The sequence below is a fragment of the Pelodiscus sinensis genome, chromosome 3, assembly GCF_052426305.1.
Source record: "Pelodiscus sinensis isolate ZL-2025 chromosome 3, ASM5242630v1, whole genome shotgun sequence".
Classification (NCBI taxonomy): domain Eukaryota; kingdom Metazoa; phylum Chordata; order Testudines; family Trionychidae; genus Pelodiscus; species Pelodiscus sinensis.
In genome coordinates this window covers 144,122,533-144,134,601 of record NC_143054.1, presented here as the reverse complement: position 1 = coordinate 144,134,601, position 12,069 = coordinate 144,122,533, and the positions used below count along the sequence as shown (strand labels likewise).

At 53.1% G+C, this 12,069-nt stretch overlaps 1 long non-coding RNA gene across 1 annotated transcript in view; it reads left to right on the top strand.

Moving 5' to 3' along the window:
• Positions 1-910: 910 nt before the first annotated feature.
• Positions 911-12,069, top strand: part of LOC142827999 (uncharacterized) — a 79,211-nt gene continuing 68,052 nt past the window's right edge. Inside the window, exon 1 of the long non-coding RNA XR_012902865.2 lies at positions 911-6,949. This is a non-coding gene — a long non-coding RNA (uncharacterized LOC142827999). The remainder of the gene's footprint in view (positions 6,950-12,069) is intronic.

The following is a 12,069-nucleotide window of genomic DNA, read 5'->3' as shown; positions in this document are numbered from 1 at the left end:
ACATATGTTTTTTCTAGATGAAATCTGCTAAGAGAATGCTGTGGTATTGGCTTACTTGCGCTATATAAGGGAAGGGAAATGATGTCCCTGAAACACAATCAGTTAGAAGAAATGTCTTTTTCAGATGCTTGTGAAGGACACAGCAGTGCATAGAAGGAAATCCCCATTAAATCACAGCTTTTGCTGTCATTTTGTCTGTAGAGTTCTTCAGTGGCTTAGATGTATTTAAAATCTTTTTCTTATGGATAGAGATATTACTAAAAACTGGACAGGATGGCAAATGTCCTCTTCTGGATGCAATGGTAAACCTCCTCCTAAAGAAGTCCCATCTATAGAAGTACTTGTTCTCTGACACCATGCATCCCTTTCCTTCTGTGACTGGAGGCCATACAAAGTAACAGGATGGAGAACACTAAAAACAGTCTGGAAGATCGGCTTTAAAAGGAAGCTAGAGATGATTTGTGTGGCTCTTACATTCTGATGGTGCTAATATCCCAGATTTAAATCAGTCTGTGAACACACAGTCCCTCCAATCCTGTGGATTTGGGAGCAATAGTCCAAACATAAATAAAGGAGTCTTGACACTAAGTCTATGTCTAGACTACATCCCTCTTTTGAAAAGAGGGACATAAATGGGCAAGATTAAAAGTGCAAATGAAGCTTGGATTTAAATATTCCGTGCTTCATTTGCATATTCGTGTCAGATCACAGTTTTGAAAAAGGGCATTTCAAAAGTGAAACCGCAGTCTACACGTGGTGCTTTCAGAAAAAAAATGCTTTTTTGAAAGATCCCATACTCCTGAAAAAAATGAGTATGGGATCTTTCGAAAAAGTTTTTTTTCCCCAAAAGCACCGTGTCTAGACTACTGTTTCACTTTCGAAATGCACTTTTTTGAAACTGTGATCTGACTCGAATATGCAAATGAAGCACGGAATATTTAAATCCAAGCTTAATTTGCACTTTCGATCTCGCCCATTTACATCCCTCTTTTGAAATAGGGATGTAGTCTAGATGAGCCCTGAGATACTAATTCCTCATTACTCATTCAGACTAGTCCCAGCCCCTGTGACTCCCTGCAAGAAATCCAGTGCTCTTCAGGCATCTGTGGGAGTAAGGCTTAACTGGCAGTGAATGTTCAAGAACTTTATTTCTTTACACTGAGTTCACAAATAATCTGTTTAATTGAGGATGGGCCAGCATTTATGGTTCCCTGAATATGGCTGAGTGATTAAATCCTCTTCTGAAAAAGAGATGTTGCTGTTCCATTCATGCCCATATGAATACTGGCAACCTCTGTGACATGAACACCTGCTTCGTGTTCACTTGTATTTCAGGGTATTTTCTTTTTTCTTTTCTAGCTTACTTATTTTGAAAATGACTTCCCTGTATTGGCTCAGAGGAAAACAGCCAGTAAGACACAAACCATGTGGTTTTACTATTGGAGACTGTGGAGAGGCGCGGCGTCGGCGCGGCCCTCCCTGAGGGCCACGCAGGGTCCTCCGCCCGCCCCTCCGGTTTCCCTCCCCCGAGGTCTCGTCCTCTTCGTGCTCCCCAGTTACCCAAGAGCCCTGCCCCGAGACTGGCAGGGCCTGTCCATGCTCGCCTTACGGCGAGAGGCGTCCGCGCGCGGAAGAGGGTAGGGGGGACTCGGGCCCTCCCTCACTCCGAGCCCCGACCCAGGGCCCTAAGGTCTGGGGGGATGCGTCAATCCCCTCAGTCCGGGTTGGTGGGGGACAGAACCCCCTAAACACACCAACCCCCCGCGTTCCAGTACCCTGCCCTGGGTCGCTTCCTACCTCCCCGTCTGCCGGGCCGCCGTGTCGACTGGGTCTCGGGGGTCTATGCAGATGGGGTCCGAGGTGCCTCTGTCGGTGCCTCTTCTTCCCAGCTGCGCGTCGGCCTTCCCCCCTGGTCTCTGGCGGCGGCGCTCCTTTTAAGCGTCCCACCGCCCTGACGTCCTCCGTAGTGGGGCCGGCCTGCCCACTCTGCGGGGGCGGCTGGCCCACCAGGGTGCCGGCGCAGATCGGCGCCAAGGGCAGTGTCAGCGCCCGGCACTCTGGCACAGCTAGGGAAGCGGCGGTGGAGTCGGGCACAGCTGATCGGGGCTACTGCTCAGCCCCGCCCGCAGCAGAACAAGCCGCGCAGGGCAGGAACCGGCGCGGAGCCGCCGCTTCTCCCCAGCAAGCCGGGGACGGCTCCCGGTGAGTGCGGGGCGCGGGGGCTGCCCCGTCACACACCCCGCTCCTTGTCTCGTGCCCCTCCCCTATGTCCGTTACCTCGTGTACCTGGGAAAAAAAATCTGCGTTCCCGTGTGCCTTACCGGGTCGGTGCACAATCACAAACTGGTATGGCTGTAGGGCGAGGTACCATCGCATAACCCTGGCATTGTTGTCCTTCATCGAGTGCATCCATCTAAGCGGTGCGTGATCTGTCACGAGCTTGAACTTGTTGCCTACAAGATAGTACCTTAGCGAGTCCACCGCCCATTTTACCGCTAGCGCCTCCTTTTCTATGGTAGCGTAATTCCGTTCTCTGGCCACCAGCTTCTGACTGAGGTAAAGTATGGGGTGCTCGTTCCCGTCCGCCTCCTGTGAAATTACGGCCCCCAAACCTCTTTCGGAGACGTCTGTCTGGACTATGAAGGTCTTGGTGAAGTCCGGGTGTCTTAGGGCTGGTGCGTGGGTCAGCCTTTCCTTCAGTATCTGCAGGGCCCTCTCGCACTGGGGGGTCCACCTTACCTTCGTCAGGTGGTCTTTCTTTGTCAGGTCCGTTAAGGGGCCGGCTATGGCTGCGAAATCCGGCACAAACCGGCGGTAATACCCCGCCAGCCCAAGTAGCTGGCGGACCTGTTTCTTTGTCGTGGGAGCCGGGTAGTCCCTCAGAGCCTCGACCTTATCTACGAGTGGCTTCAGTGTCCCTCCCCCAACCGTGTACCCCAGGTAGGTGACTTCTTGCCTTCCGAAGCGGCATTTGTTGGGGTTGGCCATCAGCCCGTCCCCCTGTAAGGCCTTCAGGACAGCCTCGACGTGTCTCAGGTGATCTGCCCACGACCTACTAAAGACGTCTATATCGTCAATGTAGGCCGTTGCGTACTGCTGGTGGTCTTGCAGCACCTTGTCCATGAGCCTTTGGAAGGTGGCCGCCGCGCCGTGAAGGCCGAACGGCATGGTCACAAATTGAAATAGGCCAAAAGGGGTGTAGAACGCAGTCTTCCTCTTGGAGGCGGGCATAAGGGGGATCTGCCAATACCCCTTGGTCAAATCAAGCGTCGAGATGTACTGCGCTCCCCCTAATCGGGCCAACAATTCATCTACACGTGGCATGGGGTACGCGTCGAATCGGGAGAGGGCATTAACCTTTCTAAAGTCTATACAGAACCTGAGTGTTCCGTCAGGTTTTGGGGCGAGGACAATCGGGCTCCTCCATTCGCTGTGGGATATTTCCACTACCCCTAGCTCCAGCATCGCCTGGACCTCCCCCCGTACGGTATCCCACATCTTCCGCAGGAGGGGCCGGATCGCATCGCAGACCTTCTTACCCGGTGTGGTTGCAATGTGGTGACTTGTCACCGTCGTCCTCCCCGGTGTGTTCGCCATTACTGTGGGGAACCACTGTAACAGGGTGTGTCGGTCGGCTTGCTGTTCCGGTGTTAGGGTTGTGTCCACCCACACTGGCATGTCGGGGTTTAGGTCTCCGGCCCAGGGTCCCAGGTCCACCTCGGGGTCCTCCAGAATGACCAGGAGTTGTTCGTGAACCTGCCACCTTTTCAACAGGTTCACGTGGTAAATCTGCGTGGCTCTTCTCCTTCCGTCCCGCCGCACCTCATCATCCACCTCTCCAATCTTGCGAATAATCTTAAAAGGGCCCTGCCATTTGGCCAGCAGCTTTGACTCCTGGGAGGGGAGGAGTACCAGTACCTGGTCTCCGGGCGGGAAACTCCTTTGTTCAGTGCCCCGGTTGTAGGTCTGGGCCTGCTTTTCCTGTGCCCGGGTAAGGTTAGCCCTGGTGAACTCGGCTAATCTTTGCAACCTCTTCCTGAGCTGCACGATGTAACGTCCCGTGCTCGATCTCCTTTGGATCCCCACCCTCGCAAAGATCCTCACCAGTTTGGTGGCGAGGGTGGGGGCGGTGGTGTTCCTTAGTGGTACCGCCTCGGGGTACCGGGTGGCGTAGTCTGTGACCACCATAATATACTTGTTCCCGGATTTTGAACGCTCGAGGGGTCTCACCAGGTCGAGGGCAATCCACTTGAATGGTTCATTCATTAGGGGCATGGGCACTAGAGGGGCCCTCGGCACCCTCCCCGACGCTGTCTTTTGGCAAGCCTCGCAGGACTGGCAGAAGTCCCGTACCTCCCTATACACCCCGGGCCAGTAGAACCTTTGCAGGATTCTCTGGAGGGTTTTTTCCATCCCCAGGTGCCCCGCCCATGGGTTGTCGTGGGCCAGCTCGAGGACCGCTTTTCTATGGAAGGTCAGGACGATTAACTGTCTCTGGCCCCCCTCGCTCCCCGGGTCCCTACCGACGCGATAGAGGCGGTCCGCGTATACCTCGAAGCGGGGCCCGTTGCGTCCGCAGCCTGGGTCGTCTGAAGCCCTGTCGGTGGCGTACTCCCAGGCTCGTTGGAGGGAGGCATCGGCCCGCTGGGCCTCGACAAAGTCCTTCCTTTCGAGGATTCCGTCCGCTGTAGGCTGCCACCGTCCCTCGGGGTCCCGGTCCGTCCTGCCGCTGGCGTCCGATGTGGTGGGGGCCTCCAGGGCCGTCGGTTCCACCGCACAGACCCGGCCAGCTCCTTCGGGTCGCTGCCAGGTCGCCCACAGGTGTTGGAACCCCCTCCAATCGCGCCCCAAGATCGCTGGGTAGGGCAGCTGTGGGGCTAGGGTCACCAGGCATCGGGTCCCCCCCTCTCCGTCAGTCAGGGTCACCCAGGCCGTGGGGTACTCAAGCACATCGCCGTGGATGCACTGCATCCTCACCAGGGGTCCCCTCGGGTTCATGGGACCCACGAGGTCCTCCCGGACTAGGGTCTGGCTGCTCCCGGTGTTGATGAGGGCGTCGAGGTGAATCAGGACCGTTGGTCGGGGGTTCCCCCCGGGTCTTCCCAGGTATGCTGTGAGGGCCTGCCCGAAGGAGCAGTCCATGAATGGGCAGTCTCGCCGGAAGTGCCCCTCTTGCCCGCACTCAAAGCAGAGGTTCTTCTTGGGCTCGGGGTCACTCGGGCGTACGGCCCCCGTGGACGACCCTCCTCCCCGACTGACGGGATCCTTCGGGGTCGGCCAGGACCATACCGGGCTAGACGTCTCTTCTCGTCTCCCCCCTTGGACGTTGCGCCTTCTCTTGCGGATCCCTCCTTCGCCCTTTGCGCCCCCGTGTTTTGCTGGGCGGAGCGCAGGGTCCCCGTCCATGGTCTCCCGGGCTCGTCAATCCCCTCGGCCATGAGGAAGTCCTCCATGAGGACGACCGCCCCGTCGAGGGACCCGGGCGGTGGCGTCGGACCCACCGCTGCCCTTCTGGCGGGAGTATGTGGGTGAACTGCTCCAGGTACACCATCTCGGCAACTTGGAGCCCGGTCCTGCCCTCCGGATCGAGCCAGCAGCTCCCCGCCTCCCTGATCCTTTGCGCCACGGCCCGGGGGCGGGCTCCCTCCGCATACCGCACATCCCGGAACGTCTGCTGCTGGGTCTCTGGGGTGACGCCTAGCTGGTCCAGGATAGCCTCCTTGACCAGATGGTAGCGGAGCGTGTCCCTCGCCGACAGGCCCCGGTACGCGAGCTGGGCCGGGCCCGTCAAGTAGGGTGCCAAAATGGTCGCCCATTGTTTTTCGGGCCAGTGGGCCGCCACCGCCACCCGCTCGAACGTAACCAACTAGGCTTCAGGGTCGTCCGAGTTGGTCATCTTGGTCAGGCAGATCGGCGCGAGGGGGTTGCCTCCTGTCGTCGGCTCCCCTCCCCCAATCAGGGCCGCGGGTCGGTCGCAGAACTCCCAAATCAGCTGCCGCTGCAGCTCCTGGGCTTGCGACATCCGTTGTTGGATTAGCTGGGTTTGTTGTTGGTGGTTTTGCCTTTGGGTTTCCACCATCCATTCTAGCAACTTGGGGGTCTCCATGGTCGGTCCGGGGCTGCCCGGTCTAGTTCCCCTGTATCCTCCCCCAGGAGAAGACCGTCATCAATGCCCCGCCGACCCTGCCCACATTCTCCACCACGTGTGGAGAGGCGCGGCGTCGGCGTGGCCCTCCCCGAGGGCCACGCAGGGTCCTCCGCCCACCCCTCCGGTTTCCCTCCCCCGAGGTCTCGTCCTCTTCGTGCTCCCCAGTTACCCAAGAGCACTGCCCCGAGTCTGGCAGGGCCTGTCCATGCTCGCCTTACAGCGAGAGGCGTCCACGTTGGCGCGCGGGAGAGGGTGGGGGGCTCGGGCCCTCCCTCACTCCGAGCCCCGACCCAGGGCCCTAAGGTCTGGGGAGATGCGTCAATCCCCTCAGTCCTGGTTGGTGGGGGACGGAACATCCAACATCCCGGGTTCCAGTACCCTGCCCTGGGTCGCTTCCTTCCTCCCCGGCTGCCGGGCCGCCGTGTCGACTGGGTCTCGGGGGTCTATGCAGACGGGGTCCGAGGTGCCTCTGTTGGTGCCTCTTCTTCCCAGCTGCGCGTCGGCCTTCCCCCCTGGTCTCTGGCGGCGGCGCTCCTTTTAAGCGTCCCACCGCCCTGACGTCCTCCGTAGTGGGGCCGGCCTGCCCACTCCACGGGGGCGGCTGGCCCGCCAGGGTGCCGGCGCAGGTCGGCGCCACGGGCAGTGTCAGCACCCGGCGCTCTGGCACAGCTGGGGAAGCGGCGGTGGAGTCGGGCGCAGCTGATCGGGGCTGCTGCTCGGCCCCGCCCGCGGCAGAACAAGTCAGTGCAGGAACCGGCGCGGAGCCGCCGCTTCTCCCCAGCAAGCCGGGGACGGCGCCCGGTGAGTGCGGGGCACGGGGGCTGCCCCGTAACAGAGACATTTTCTCTCAGCTGTTAGAAGGTAGAATGGGGAGGATATCATACTCTGCCATCCTTCAGTTATAATTCCTAGTTTTATCAACTTCTGCTAATCCAAGCTCATTGTATGTGGAAGACCTGATAAGGGAGTTTGGTTGGTCATTTTAGATGAGGTTGGCATGATACGTGATCAAAATGGCATCTACTGATAAAAAAATGCTTTTTATATGGTATGTGCATTATGGCTGAAAGAGGCTGATGAAACGCATCCCTATACTGATCTGTGTTTAATAAGCTTGTTCTCTTTAGCAATGAGCAAATCTTAAGTGATGCAATGGTTTGGAATTCTGGTCTGAGCATCCAACACAAACTGTCCAAATGTTTTCAAATTCATCTTGGACGACAGATTGTTGTGTCAGGCCAGTGTGTCTGAACTACAGCAAAAATGTGAGTCATGGCAACACAAATTTTTAATGAAGATTTTGGAGACCGAGGGTACCAGCACAGGTAGCTGTTAGGAGCCACGTGGAGTCCACACGCTGGGTTTTGTATTCGCAGAAGATCACACCTCCATATTAAAGGTGAGGTAGTGGCAATCTGGTTGTATTTTGCCAATTATGTGCAGCCTAGCAGATTTCCAGTTCAGCCTTCTGTTGATAGAGATTGGGAGTGATCTATAATCTAAGTGGTATCTCAATCGTACGGCAAAGTTGTTACCGATGAGTTCTGTCCCCTGAAAAAAAACTATATAGACATTAGATAACAGTCCCCATATGAATTCTACTTCTGGGAGTCCAGAACGGTGGCCTTCACCATTATTTTCTTTCTTTTCATGCAAATACAATGGCTCGTGTTTCTTGAGTGATTCTGCTTTGAGGCTGACAGGCAGGTCATATAATGTTAGCTTGTTTTCCCAAGGGAAATCATTTTATTCACCTATCTCCTGCTTAGCTATGTGCCCACTTTCTTTTCTTGTCTCTTCCACAAGCATGTGACTGGAGTGCAGCAAAAAGAGGTCCTTTGTGCCATGGATTTTTTTTATCATGAACACTAAAAAATTTAAGTTTCTAGCTCACTTAATCATTTTGACAGATGACAATACTAAGTACCATCACCAGACAGATGACATTAGACAGATGACAATACTAATCCTACTGCAACTTCTCAAGGGAGATTCTTATTGTAAATTGACATATATTCTACCAGGGTGCACATAATACATTTAGTAATGCTACAGTTTGCTGTTTCACACAGTTTGGTGCATCTCTAGGTCTTTATCCCTTTTGTGTCAGGGGTTCCGCTAATCTCTACCATCTCCGAGTTTTGGGCTTTGGTAAAATTGGCAGATCCTTTGTCAGCCCTCACTATTGGGGCTGTTGAGATGGTGATTGATAGGGAAAAGCGCAGATGTTTGCTTAATGGTTGTTTTCCCAGGGGCTTCTGTCAGAGCTGTTGGCAGGGAGAGGACAGAGAGTTACTTTGGATATTGCCAATTCATTTTCTCTGAGTGATAGGCAGGTTAAAACAATGTCATGGCAAAGTCAAGATTGTGTAACTTGTCTTCACTAACCTTTTTATATGATCCACAGAGCTGTTGTTGTTGCCTGCTTTTTCACCCAGCTTATTGCTAATGAGGAGAGGAATTGATGATAAAACACAGCCTTGTCTACCTCTAGTCACAGCTTCAAACCAGTCACCCAGTCCTGTATCCAATCTTACTGCACCTCTTCTTACATCATCTAAACACCTTGGTATGTTGATCAGATATATCAGAGGTAGAAGAGGAAACAGAAAAAATTAGACTGAAAGTAAATGCAGAAAAAAGCTGAGATTATGAAGTCAGGAAACTGGCCAACAGATGTAAAGGCATATGTGAATGGAAACCAGAGGTGAAAGTAAGCTAGTGCAGCACTGGCCCTTAGCTGCAGTGGGAAGGGTGGCACAGTAGGCAGCCAGGCAGGTTAAAGAGGCTGCCCTGCCCCCCATAGTGCCCCAGCCTTGAGCCCCCTTCTCCTCATTGCCACTTCAGGGGAGGGGGCAGCAGCCACACTTACCAGACCCTGTGTGTTACTTTTCTTCTCCTTCCTGCTTTTTCTGACTCTCAGCAAGCAAGGGGGAAATGCAGAAACCACTGGATTCCTACCCTGCCCCTCTTCGGGCAGCCAGGAGCCAGAGAAATGCATCAGGCTCTGCACTTTCCCCTCACTCACCGAGAGTCAGAGGAAGCAGGAAGGAGAAGAAAAGAAACACACAGAGCTGGTATGTGCTGCTGCAGCCCCTCCCCCCTGACATGACAACCTTAGGCCCCACCCACACTCAGTATCATAAAAGAAAGAAGACTTGGGTAGCTGGGACAGGTACATCATATGGAACATGGGACAGGACAACATTAAGGAAGCAATAAATCGGGTACCAGAGGGAGGAAGGAGAAAGTGAGGAAGACCAAGAAAAAACTGGCAGAAGTTCATGAGAGAGAGGGTATTTACTGTACTGGCGTCACCTGGGAAGAGGTACCACAACTAGCAAGCAATCATAGTAAATAGGAAAAATGGACTGGCTCATGTGTCAAGAGGTAGAGGAAGAACTCCGTTCTAAGTAAGCTAAATAGGTTGGTTCATCACAGCAAATGGGGTGAGTTCATAAACATACAGGACTGCATCCAGAAAGAACAGATCAGAGTTGCTAACTCATAGAAGCATAGGATTTGCTCAATCACATCAGTCCTTTGGTCTATCCAGTCTGGTATCTTGCCTCTGTCAATGATGAATGCCTGACGCTTCAGGGCAAGTGAAAAATTCCTGTAAAATACCTGGCCTATTGTTCAGTACTACAGATGAGAAAGAGGATGTAAGAGGCAATCCCCTATAGCAGGCCTGGGCAAAATATGGCCCGTGGGCTAGATTCAGCCCACCAAGACACCGGTCCTGGCCTGTGGACACTGTGGGGAGCACCAGACAGGCTTCCCGCTTGCCTCGCCCTACCTGCATGCCACTCAGAAACGCAGCGGAAGGGTGGTTTCTTAAAACTGCGAGTCCAGAGGGGAGGAGGGAAAGCTTTAGGAGATGCTCCCACCCCCAGCACAATCCCACTGACCAGTTTCTGGCCAGAAACCGGCCAATGGGAGCTGCCTGTTTCAATAACAGGCAACCATGAAGCACAAGGAGCTCCAGAGCACATGGCTGCAGCTTTTGTGGGGGTGGGGCAGGCAAGGAGAGAAGCTGATTCAGAAAAAGGCTCCACCCCCCACTCTTGCCCCCTACTTTACATACCCAAATCCTCTGCTCCCTTCCTGCACCCATATCCCTCCCAGACCTGGCCCCCCAATCCTCTGCCCCAGATCACAATCCTCTATAGCCCTTACTCTCAACTCAAATCCATGCACTCCTACCTGTACCCCAGTTTCCTGCCCTAGGTCACAATCCAACCCCCTGCACTCCAGTCAGTGCCCCAGGTCACAACAGCCTCCTTCACCTGTTAACCTGAAACAGATTTATGATTTTACTGGTCAGAAGATGGGCTGTCTGCAGTATCCTACCCCGTCCACATCTATCATCGGTGTTTAGTGTAGTTGAGACACAGGCAGGTTAGATAAAACAACAAAATCGTTACTAGATAACACAAATAAACAAACCAAGACTTCTTGCAACTTGACAATAATGGCTTGGATGTTAGCACAGATGTTACCATAGGGGGATGAACCCCAGAGCCCAGACCCTTACCATAGGGAAACAAGACAATAGGGAAGGACTATACCATGTCCTATAGACACTGGGATGACACAAGGGTGGACACAGGAAAGTCAGGAACTGGATTCCAGGAACCTCTGGAACAGGTAAGTGGACTTCCCCCGATCTTCTGTCCTACGCGTGGTATGTGGACACTCCCTGTCTGGTTTTGTACTTGGATGGTCCCTTCAAGATATTATCTCCCCTGGCTCTAGTCCTTCAGCAAGGCTGGCTCCCTGTAGGAGCTTTCTGTGCCCCACTGGGGTGACCTGCTTGCTCAGCATCCAGACACAGAGCCCTGTCAGAGTGACATACAATCGTATATGCTTTCCAGCTGCTGAGCAGATTTACTGTTACATGGCACTCCATGTTCCCGCCTTTTCCTCTGATTTGGCACCAAAAGCCTGGAGAAAAAGGGGCACCAAGATGGAGGCCAAGTTGTCCTTTTGCCAATTCAAGATGGAGATTCAATCAAAATGGCAACTATATAAATCAAACATACTTAACCCATTTCAACACACATGAACTCCCTCTCTTACCCAGGCTCCCTTCTGCACCAAACCTCCATCCCAGACCCCCGTATCTCCTCCATTAATACCAGGGAAGAGTGATGGGCTTGGTATAAAGATATGAAACAGAAATGCCTCTTTTACTTCCTTATATGATCAGTTCCTGCCCTGAAGCATGAAGTCTGCTGACCCTTTTCTTAGCATGCGTCACTGCAATTATCTGTGGTTTTAAAATTGGATTGTAGTCTGAGGAATCAAAGTGACTCCTGCACTTTCACCTGGGGAATGGGCATCAGTCTGGACCGTATTGGGCTGTTCACTGTGCTTCATGGATTACGCTGAGTTGCTTTTAGATCACATCTAAACTTTGGTCTTCCATCTATTTGGGATTTTTTTCTTGGCATTGAGAGATATTTTGTGACCTGTATAAGAAGCACAGAGCCCTAGCTAGGAATTGCCTGAGCCTTGCTGATTCCTGCCATATGTTGATTTATTCTGAGAGAGATTTTTCTTGATTTCTCTGATATATGCAACAGCACAATCCTCACATGATATTTTTGTAGCTGCTTTTGAGTATTGCAGCAGGAGTACTTTTGCTTTCCAAAAGTTGCTTTTGCTTTCCAAAGTTTTTTCAAAGGAACTAGCCTTTGCAGATCAGTGGTATGTGCCTGGTTCATTTAATTATCCTCCCTAATTATAAATGCATTGATGATGCTAGGTTAAATTGCTGAGATTTTCTAAAGTTAAATATTTGAGCAATGAGAACTATGCTGTGGAAACGTCAGAGTGAATAGAAAGCATCAAACACTGAGCGGGAGCATTCTAAACCCAACTTACCCCAAAGAGCTTCTTAGTTCTCCCACTAATAC